Below are 12,013 nucleotides of genomic sequence, written 5' to 3'. Positions count from 1 at the left end.
CCTTCTTTTGATGACATCTATGGGTCAACAAATCAGCTAGGCAAGCTCGAGTAGAATCCTCCACCTTGAAGGTGTAGTCAAACTCTTGGAGTTGTATCACCCACTTAGCGATTCTGGCTGAAACATCCATGTGCTGTAAGGCATAGGCAAAATGCTCTTCTATCGTGATCACTGTGGATGGCCTAGGGAGAAGATAAGGACGAAACTTTCTTATAGCAAACATTAGAGACAAAACCATCACCTCGACCATCTTGTACCCTCGTTCTGATGCTGTCATTACTCTACTAAAAAAGTAAACCGGTCTCATTAGGCCAGTTTTAGCATCCTTTTGTATTAGTGCTGCCCCTAGAGCATCTTCCCCAAAACTCAGGTTGACAAAAAACTCTTGATCCCAACAAGGCTGTAAAATTATAGGAAGGGTGCTAAGAGCCTTCTTCACCTCGTGAAAGCACCTTTCGCTTTTGTGATTCCACAGAAGCTCCTCAGAGTGGGTTAACTGTTGTAGTGGAAATATTAATTGGGAGAGGAGATGAATGAACCGCCCCATATATCGTACCTTCTGAATGAAAGAGGTTAGTTGCTTCACAGAAGATGGTGATGGCACTGCCAATAGGGCCTTAACTTTGTTTGGATCTGCTTCAATGCCCCTCTCACTTACAACATGCCTTAACAAAGCTACACTGCTTTCGCCAATGCGACATTTCTCATGGTTTAACTGCCCCCCCATTTGTGCGAGGAGGTTGAAAGCTTCATCCACCTTCCCTAGATGTAGAGCCTTAGAACTATAAATACAAAAATCATCAATAAAGACCCTAATGGATTTCCCAAAATATGGCTGGAAGACATAATTCATGAATCGCTAGAAGGTAGCTGGGGCATTTGTTAATCCAAATGGCATTACTTTGTAAGCAAAACAACCCCAAGGTGTAATGAAGGTGGTCTTCTGTTGATCCTCCTCAGCCATCCAGATCTGGAAATAACCTGAATACCCATCACAAACAGTGTATGTAACGTGTCCACTAGAATCATCCAGGGCGCGTCTTAGCAGTCCATCGGAAAGGATGTCTAGAATACTCCGCCTGGCACTCCCACGGAATGTTACGGGTTTTGCAATCTAGGTCTTCCCGTGTCTGCCACGTAGCGGAAGTATCCTGGCCGTTCCCACTTAGGATCGACCTGAATTTGAGTTTTCTTGTTTGGTCATTAACTAGCAGCAACTAGCGTCAGACCCGAGCGAACTACTTTATGCAGAAATGCCAGGTCCGAAGTGGATTCATGTTGTACTTGGTTCAAAGAGAATGGGAAACGAGAGGGATGCAAGGCTCAACCTCTCTGCCATAAGGCATAGTCCCATTCCGTTCCCCTAAAACAGCATAAATCGGGTAAGACGTAACTCTAGGTTATCGCTCTAATTATTCGCTTTGATAATGATGATCATCCCGCTGTTCTTCGAGATTTTTGAGAAAAGTTCCCGGCTAACCCTGACCACCCAACCGTAGGACGGACCCAAGGTCCATCCTCCGCACTTTCCTCGGTTTGTTTTAGTTATGTAATTATCTAACACATTAATTTGACATATAACAACCAGCTTCTTTAATTAATCCTGTTAAGCTTACCACGTGACATAGAAAAACAATATCAAACAACTTCTTTATTATCATATCATCATTTATCTTTGAAATACAAGGAGTTCCGCCCGTAGGCTTGTCTATAATCCGCCCGAAGGCTTATCCAGTAATCCGCTAGGGATCACTATTCCAAGCTTCTGCCCGTAGACTAGTATGCAGGCCTCGAGATCCAATCCCGAGTCACGTTAGTCTCTTGTGCAGGACCCGGAAGGCGAGGGATTTACGGCCAGAGCCCCCCCTGGCACCCAAGCGTCCTCCTGCTCCAAGTAGGGCTCAACGGAAAGACCTCTCGCGATGGGTTCGGTCCACGTTCCCGGCGCGGTCAACAACCCCCTTGGTTAGGGTCAGGCAGGCAGTCGGGGGTAACTGAAGCTGCCCCTCCCTTCAGGCCTTCAACCTGAGCATTTGTATATCCTTTCATCCTTTAGTTCCTTGTACAAACAATGCAAACAGTGCTTTCTAAACTGTTACAAGCACAATCAATTCCAGTGGTCGTTTATTTGGCAAACTGTTAAGGAGTGACTCCTTCTCTCCGAATGCATCCAACATTCGATCCGGAATCAATTGCAACTTGGCAAGATTCCTATTGTCCTTGGGTTAGGGTCATACCCTGTTAACCCAACTTAACCAATACCTTAGGTTTTATTAATAGTAAATCCCGGCGGCCATGTCGCTTTAATTTACTGATTAATCATTTGTGTCCAAGCAAATACCTAACTTCCCTTAACTTGGCAAATTTCCCCTAATGAGGGCGATGTAACAGGATGGCTACCCATCCCCTTGCAAGTTAAACTTGCGCAAGAACCTGCCAACCTCATTCCAAGGAATGGCAAAACTTTATTGTGATCAAATCACAAGGCTATGCGACGTTGCAACTTGCTGCGCAAGTGTCGCCTCCATTCCAAGAGATCATTTCAACTATTGAATGGAGTTTTCTGGTCAAGAATTATGATTAGACTCGAAGTAGGGTTTAGGGTGTCTTCCTACTCACCCCAATCCTAATTGCACTAGACCGACAACGTTCGGTCCTAGGGATTCCAACTCAATCCAAGTTCTAGCACTAGGTCGAATGATCCTTAGGGTAGAAACCCCAGATCATTATTTGCGTGCACGTCCCATTGGCTCAATTTTTCCGGGAAGGTGGGTAGGACCTTTGGGTTTGAGGACTTCGACTTGGTGTCCAAGTACGTTACTTGGCCACATCTCTAACGTGCCAAGCCCTAACTAGTACTTGAGGTTTTTATCGAATCGGCTAGTTATGCTTATACGAAACCCTAGCAGTCGTGATACCACAAATGACTTGGGTAAATTGACCTACTTGTCTTATGACAAGGATAATTCTTCCCTAGAGATGATATACTTGATCTAAGTAGAAAAATAGTTGCAAAATGTTACAATACATTTAAACATGTAATTCATTACTTCCACGCACCATAAGATCCGCAATAGCCCTATCCCTTTTTTTTGTTAAAGTCAAAAGGCAAGATAATTTGAAGGATTCTTAAAAAGGGTTTACTAGGGTTTACATTGATGAAATAACACCTACAACCTTGTGTCTAAGTATTTGCATTTCATGCTTTTATAATCCATGCAATCATTCCTAAATGTTACATGATGAAATGAAGTTTGCGAAAGTAAAAGTGCGACCCTTAGATACAACAACATCGTGAATGAAATTCATGCAATACTAACGCAAGTGTCGATTTAATCTAATTGCAAGCATCTTTTTCCATGCAACTTATAAGATCGGGGTTCTTTATCATGCCGTGCAAAAGAATCTAACAATTTCCTAATTAAACCTAGGCAATATGTGGCTTTCCTTTGAAAATGCACGACAAGGCAATTAAGGTCGTAAGATGGATGGACAATTTGCGTTTATATTGAAACTACCAATTTCTCCCTATTGTATTTAACTAGGTTAGGTGAATTTAAACATGCACGGGTACTTCCTAATCCTTGGAGTTGTCATGCTTAATGCATTACTTTAGTATGAATTCACAATAGTAAAAACCTGAGTCTGTGGGCTCGGGGAGATGTCCACTTGAATGCCAGGAGAAGAACCTCCCGCAGGCGCGCCTTGCAACTTCTTGGGAGCCATCGTTAGCGTGCTTACGGACTTCCGGTTTGCCTTTACCCTTACACGTTCGGTGAGTCTTCTCCAACTGTTGCGAGCGCTTCAAAATCGTACGCCGGAGATCCCTTCCAAAGTGCGGATCCTTGAGAGTACCGGCCTCACGGGTTTTTGGGTTTATGGAAGGCCCGATTTTAAAACCGAAAAGCCCGCGTAGGACCAAGGCTTATGGCCTTAACCTTAGAAGCTTCTTAAAGAAGCCTAAAAAAAAAACTTCTGTTCTATCCAGAAGACGTGAAGGCCAATGATTGGAGTGAAATCGACGAAATAAAGAGGGGGGGGGGAATTGCTGGCGATATGGCGGCGGACTGTTGGCGGCGACCTGGCGGCGGCTCCCCAGCGGAATAGCGACTCCCCCCTCTTCTTTCCACGCAGCCTCTGGCCCACGGCGATGGCAGCAGCCTCGTCTCCCTCCCTTCCCCAACAACGGCGTGGCAGCAGCATCCGTTTTTTTCTTCTCCTCCCTGCTTCCCCCCTTAGAGGGAGTATATATAGGCAAGGGGGGGGAAGAGAAGGGCTCCACCACGTGGCCCCTTGCATGGGTTCCCCCCCTCCCATGCAGCCCACGACTCTTCCATGTCCCATCCCCCCACACTCCCTCTTCTCCAGCCGTGCATCGGCTGGGGAAAAGGGATAAAAATAAAAAAATTTGCCTTGATAATATTCAATTTGCCCCTCCCAAGAGGGTGTTTACGTGTGATTAGCGGGTTTGAACTCTCGGGTTTGCCTTGCCAATGCGGAGGTCCTGATTTCTCGCGTGCAGGTCACATATCACACTGCCGGCAATTTCAACAAGAAGGATAACCTTTGCACGAGGTTTACGCGGTGTGTGGGAAGTCAATATTCACGGGTGGGAATATTACATTCTCTCCCCCTTAGAAGAATCGAGATGTCCTCATCTCGAGATAAACTGGGGATATTGAAGATTGAGAGAATTTTCATCCATCCAGGTAGCATCCTCTTCGGGATAATCTTTCCACTGGACGAGGCATTCTTTCAAGGTTCTAGATCTCAACTGTCTCTCCCTAACATCTAAAATCTTTTCCGGTCTTAGTTCAAGGACTCCTTGACTAGGCATTACAATTTGTTGGTCATCGAGTACATGATTAGGGTTGGGTACATATTTTTTTAAGAGACTAATATGGAATACATTGTGAACTTTTAGGTTATCAGGAAGTTGCAATTTATAAGCATTGGGTCCCAGGCATTTGAGGATTTTATACGGCCCACAATACCTTGGACTTAGCTTCTTGCATTCCCCTAGAGATAGAGAACTCCTTTTCGGGCGTACACGAATGAAGACCATGTCTCCTTCTCCGAAGATCCTCTCTTGGCGTTTCAAATCCGCATATGCCTTTTGTCTATCTTTGGCTGCTTGTATGTCTTGTCTTATTGACCTTATTTGGTCATCCATGTCTTCCAACATTTGTCTTGAAGCTTCAACTCTTAGGGTTGGATCAGAAAAGTTTAGGGGACTTCGACAATCATGACCATACAATGCCTGGAAAGGGGTCATTTGGATGCTCTGCTGGTAAGAAGCATTGTAGGCAAATTCTACTAACGGCAAGTACTGAATCCACCTCTTCGGCTCCCGACAGCAGTATGCCCTAAGCATATCCTCAATGATTTGATTTACTCGCTCTGTTTGTCCATCTGTTTGGGGATGGTAGGCAGTGCTAAAACAAAGTTGAGTTCCAATAGCTTCAAAGATAGCTCTCCAGAAGTGTGAAGTGAAAAGAGAATCTCGATCGCTAGTGATCCTTCTAGGTAACCCATGTAGCTTGAATATCTCCCTGATAAACACTCTTGCAATGTCGGAGGCTTTATAGTTTGTCTTTACTGGAATCAGGTGTGCAACCTTAGTAAGCATGTCAACTACAACCATAATGGAGTTATATCCCCCTTGGACTTGGGGTAAGCCCACCACAAAATCCATACTGATGAATTCCCATTTCATTTGGGGAATGTCAAGTGGTTGCAATTTCCCTGGCATCATGACATGTTCAGCCTTGATACGTTGGCAAGACAAACATTCAGTGACATATTTGAGAACGTCACCTTTGAGCCTCTCCCAATGGTAGCTCTTCCTAACTGCATTAAGAGTTTTTGCATAGCCAGGATGTCCTGCGAAAGGGGAATCATGAGCTTCCCATAATATCTTCTGCTTAAGTGACTGGCTTGTTGGTATACATAGCCTTGTTCTGTAGTAGACAAGTCCATTATCAATGGAAAATTCTCGATACTTAGCTTGTGACTTCAGATTCTGCTCCTTGATAGATATTTCTTTTATCATGGTTTGGTAGGCCAAATCATGGCATGCTTCCTCTCTAGCTAGTTCGAGTATAGGGTTGCTTGGCATAGATACCTTTGTAGCCAGAGATCTGGCCGTTGATGGATTCTGCAAGATTAGGGAATTTAGGAATGCCTTGCGACTGAGTGCATCGGCAACTACATTCTCTTTCCCTGGTCGATACTTAATTTCAAAATCATACTCCTCCAATACTTCAATCCATCGACGTTGCCTCATGTTGAGCTCGTTCTGGGTAAAAATCCATTTGAGACTCTTATGATCAGTTACCAGAGTAAACCTGTTACCCAACAGGTAATGTCTCCAAAGCTTTAGAGCATGGATGACAGCTAATAACTCCAGATCATGCGTGGCATAATTCTTTTCATGACTCTTCAATTTCCTTGAAGAATATGCTACTGGATGACCTTCCTGCATAAGTACACACCCCAAGGCAAGAATGCTGGCATCAGTTACTACCTCGAACTCCTTATTGAGGTCAGGAAGTTTTAGAATAGGTGCTGATACCAAACATTGCTTCAATTGGTCGAAGCTATTTTGCTCGGGAGTTGACCATGTAATAGAAGTCTGCTTCTTTAGTAAGTCGGTAAGAGGTGCTGCAATCAAAGCATAGTTTTTGATAAAGACCCTATACCATCCTGTCAAGCCAAGAAAACTACGTATTTCTTTGACGGATACTGGTATTGGCCATTCAAGCACATCACTGACTTTGGCTGGGTCTACTGATATTCCTTCTGATGATACTATGAATCCTAGATATTCAATCTGACGTTTGAAGAATGCACACTTCTTCATTTTTGCATACAGCTTATGAGACCTCATTGTCTCAAGGACAATCCGAAGTTGAGGTTCATGATCTTCTTCCTGTTTAGAATAAACTAAGGTGTCATCGAAGAAGACAAGCACGAAATCATTAAGATATGGTCTAAAAATATCCTGCATTAATCTATTGAAGGTGGCAGGTGCATTTGTAAGCCCGAATGACATAACCAAGAATTCAAAGTGCCCATATCTTGTATTGAAGGCCGTTTTTGGAATATCTTCATCCTTGATCTTGATTTGATAGTAACCTGACCTGAGATCAATTTTGGAGAAGATCTTTGCACCTTGAAGGCGATCAAGAAGCTCATCTATTCTAGGAATAGGATACTTGTTCTTGACTGTTGATTGATTCAACCCACGGTAATCAATACATAGTCGAAGTGTCCCATCTTTCTTTTTCTGGAATAGTACTGGAGCTCCCCATGGTGAGTTGCTAGGCCGGATGTAACCCTGATCTAACAGTTGCTTGAGTTGTTCCTTCAACTCAATAGCTTCTGGTATGGACATTCTATAAGGTCTCTTTGCAATTGGCGCAGCTCCAGGCATTAGCCTTATTTCATGATCAACTTCTCTTGGAGGTGGAAGTTCAGTTAACTCCTCAGGGAATACGTCAGCGTATTCCTTTAGCCAAGAGGGTCGCTCATGAGACTCTTGCCTTTGATCTAATTTGTTGAGTTTGATCAGGTAAACAGGTAATCCTTTTCTAACCCCTTTTATGATCCGCGATACTTTGGCTAACTGGATTCTTGGCACTCTTGCCTCACCTTGAGTTGTAACAAACTCTCTTTCAGAGTTTTGAAAGGAAACTTGACCCTTTCCACAGTGGATGTGGGCGTCATTAGGCTTAAGCCAATCCATCCCAAGTAGACACTCATGGATACCTAAATTCATGACTCTGAATTTGACTGAGGTTTTCTTTCCTCCCAGAAAGAACTCTTCCTTAGCAGTTTGCCTGGTACAAGTTACCTCACGACCGTTTGCCAATTCCACAAGTAGGGTAGGAGCTTCTACTGTGGCTATTCCTAATCTTTTAGCACACGCTGGTGAGATAAAGGAATGTGTACTGCCACAATCAATCAAGGTTTTGAAACCTTTACCTTGATAGTCCGACGGTGTTTGAATCACCGAGAACTGGCGATTCGGCCCCTTCTTGTGTAAAGTGGCATGGAATGTCGCTCTTTCGAATTCCGCTTCCATAGTCGGATCTTCCTCTTCTTCTGCTTCACATCTTTGCCTATTGGTAATGCAGGCAGTTCTCCCTCTTCCACGGGTGGCGGCTCCTTGACCGCGGCCTGCACCTTGACTGTGTCCCTCGCTGAGCTTGGGACATTGCCTTTTGAAGTGACCGAGTTCGTTGCAGTGGAAACATCGGAGGTTTCGGCCATTACTGTGAGTAGGAACAAAGTTATTGACGTTATTTGTCCTTGCTTTCTTCCTTTGTCCCTGATTGTGGCCTTGAACTCTCTTAACTTGGGGTCTGAATGCTCCTCTGTTCGGGTCGCTATAAGGCCAATTCTTAATACCCCTTGGTCTAACTTGTACTTCATGAATTATAGGTGCCGCTCGAATGAGTGCATCCTGAAGATCTGATGGTCGCATAGATTCGAGACGAGTATTTACAGGTGGATTTAAGCCCGCACAAAATTTGGACACCTGCTACGTCGTGTCCATTTGTGGCGCATACTTTAAGAGTGAGACAAATTTAGAGTAGTATGCGTCAAGGGTGAGTCTTAACTGTTTTAGATCATAGAACTCATTCAATTTTTGTGTGCGATATGCAGGTGGCAAATATCTCCCCTGCACGGCTTGCTTTAACTTCTCCCAGGTAACGGACCCCTCTGAAGTCCCTTGATCCTTGCACCATTGTTTCCACCATAATCTAGCTTCACCGGTGAGTTTTAATTTGGCGAGCATGGCCTGATTGGTAGGAGCAGTACCAGCTGCTTCGAAGTAATCCTCCATAGATTCAATCCAAATTTCAGCATCAGACTGGACGAATCTGCCTTTCCCGTCAAACTCGGGTGGCTTTATCTGCTTTAGGAGGAACTTCTTCTCCTGGATCACAGCAGTACTTGATGTAGGGGGCAAATTTGGAACCTGTACCTGGGGTTGTGCTTGAGTAAAAGTTTTCTTAATGTTATTATATGATAGTTGACATTAGCTTATCTTTAGTTCAGCTATCTCGTAAATCATGAAGCTACTTAACTTTTCGTAACAACCCTGATGCACAATCGGATATTGATAAAAGAAGTCCTTATTTATATTTACATGGGCGTAGCCTTATACAACATCTCGTGTGATGATAATCCAATCATTACATTCAGTTTGGGGAGAACAACGTTGTATTGGATTTGTCCACAGGAACTGTGTAATAGTAGGGTTTTGGGTCATGGATCTTTAGGAATCGATAATTCATCGGAAGTTCAGGATATCCTTTCCGCTGGAATCCATACTTCCCATGGCGGCCCAACACCTTAATCCTGTCGGCTGGGATTACACGGGTTACTTCCTCATATACATATGAGTTCAATTCAAGTCGAATTTATGTGAGCTTCCACAAAAATGAACAGCTTCACGACTTTCAAATCTTCCAACCACTTGATCCTCTTTAGGTTGGTTTGTAGATAAGCGAACCGGTGGGCAGCTATGTAGTAAATTCCTGAAGACCCAGTCCATCTTCGTTCTATATATAAAGGTGATGGATTATAAATCTGCTCCAGGATGTTCATCATTTCAACTCTCTGCCTATAATGCGGAGAATGCATTGCAGTCATAAACATGATCCGGAACACCAAAAACTTGTTCCACGCTTCATAGTTCTGCAAGACAGTATTGAAGATGAGGAAATGTTTGGACACCAACAATTTCTTTACTTCATTTTATTGAGATCTCACGAAACAATTCCATTGTTGGTCGGCTCTGATACCAACTGTAACGTGTCCACTAGAATCATCCAGGACGCGTCTTAGCAGTCCATCGGAAAGGATGTCTAGAATACTCCGCCCGGCACTCCCACGGAATGTTACGGGCTTTGCAATCTAGGTCTTCCCGTGTCTGCCACGTAGCGGAAGTATCCTGGCCGTTCCCACTTAGGATCGACCTGAATTTGAGTTTTCTTGTTTGGTCATTAACTAGCAGCAACTAGCGTCAGACCCGAGCGAACTACTTTACGCAGAAACGCCAGGTCCGAAGCGGATTCATGCTGTACTTGGTTCAAAGAGAATGGGAAACGAGAGGGATGCAAGGCTCAACCTCTCTGCCATAAGGCATAGTCCCACTCCGTTCCCCTAAAACAGCGTAAATCGGGTAAGACGTAACTCTAGGTTATCGCTCTAATTATTCGCTTTGATAATGATGATCATCCCGCTGTTCTTCGAGATTTTTGAGAAAAGTTCCCGGCTAACCGGGACCACCCAACCGTAGGACGGACCCAAGGTCCATCCTCCGCACTTTCCTCGGTTTGTTTTAGTTATGTAATTATCTAACACATTAATTTGACATATAACAACCAGCTTCTTTAATTAATCCTGTTAAGCACTAGTTCCTTCACGTAATCTTACCACGTGACATAGAAAAACAATATCAAACAACTTCTTTATTATCATATCATCATTTATCTTTGAAATACAAGGAGTTCCGCCCGTAGGCTTGTCTATAATCCGCCCGAAGGCTTATCCAGTAATCCGCTAGGGATCACTATTCCAAGCTTCTGCCCGTAGACTAGTATGCGGGCCTCGAGATCCAATCCCGAGTCACGTTAGTCTCTTGTGCAGGACCCGAAAGGCGAGGGATTTACGGCCAGAGCCCCCCCTGGCACCCAAGCGTCCTCCTGCTCCAAGTAGAGCTCAACGGAAAGACCTCTCGCGGCGGGTTCGGTCCACGTTCCCGGCGTGGTCAACAACCCCCTTGGTTAGGGTCAGGCAGGCAGTCGGGGGTAACTGAAGCTGCCCCTCCCTTCAGGCCTTCAACCTGAAGCATTTGTATATCCTTTCATCCTTTAGTTCCTTGTACAAACAATGCAAACAGTGCTTTCTAAACTGTTACAAGCACAATCAATTCCAGTGGTCGTTTATTTGGCAAACTGTTAAGGAGTGACTCCTTCTCTCCGAATGCATCCAGCATTCGATCCGGAATCAATTGCAACTTGGCAAGATTCCTATTGTCCTTGGGTTAGGGTCATACCCTGTTAACCCAACTTAACCAATACCTTAGGTTTTATTAATAGTAAATCCCGGCGGCCATGTCGCTTTAATTTACTGATTAATCATTTGTGTCCAAGCAAATACCTAACTTCCCTTAGCTTGGCAAATTTCCCCTAATGAGGGCGATGTAACAGGATGGCTACCCATCCCCTTGCAAGTTAAACTTGCGCAAGAACCTGCCAACCTCATTCCAAGGAATGGCAAAACTTTATTGTGATCAAATCACAAGGCTATGCGACGTTGCAACTTGCTGCGCAAGTGTCGCCTCCATTCCAAGAGATCATTTCACCTATTGAATGGAGTTTTCTGGTCAAGAATTATGATTAGACTCGAAGTAGGGTTTAGGGTGTCTTCCTACTCACCCCAATCCTAATTGCACTAGACCGACAACGTTCGGTCCTAGGGATTCCAACTCAATCCAAGTTCTAGCACTAGGTCGAATGATCCTTAGGGTAGAAACCCCAGATCATTATTTGCGTGCACGTCCCATTGGCTCAATTTTTCCGGGAAGGTGGGTAGGACCTTTGGGTTTGAGGACTTCGACTTGGTGTCCAAGTACGTTACTTGGCCACATCTCTAACGTGCCAAGCCCTAACTAGTACTTGAGGTTTTTATCGAATCGGCTAGTTATGCTTATACGAAACCCTAGCAGTCGTGATACCACAAATGACTTGGGTAAATACTACTTGTCTTATGACAAGGATAATTCTTCCCTAGAGATGATATACTTGATCTAAGTAGAAAAATAGTTGCAAAATGTTACAATACATTTAAACATGTAATTCATTACTTCCACGCACCATAAGATCCGCAATAGCCCTATCCCTTTTTTTTGTTAAAGTCAAAAGGCAAGATAATTTGAAGGATTCTTAAAAAGGGTTTACTAGGGTTTACATTGATGAAATAACACCTACAACCTTGT

This window comes from Lygodium microphyllum, chromosome 24 (assembly GCF_053477565.2).
Source record: "Lygodium microphyllum isolate KBCC chromosome 24, Lygodium_microphyllum_v1.1.10, whole genome shotgun sequence".
Classification (NCBI taxonomy): domain Eukaryota; kingdom Viridiplantae; phylum Streptophyta; class Polypodiopsida; order Schizaeales; family Lygodiaceae; genus Lygodium; species Lygodium microphyllum.
The sequence above is the reverse complement of the archived record's forward strand: the minus strand, read 5'-3'. Positions refer to the sequence as shown.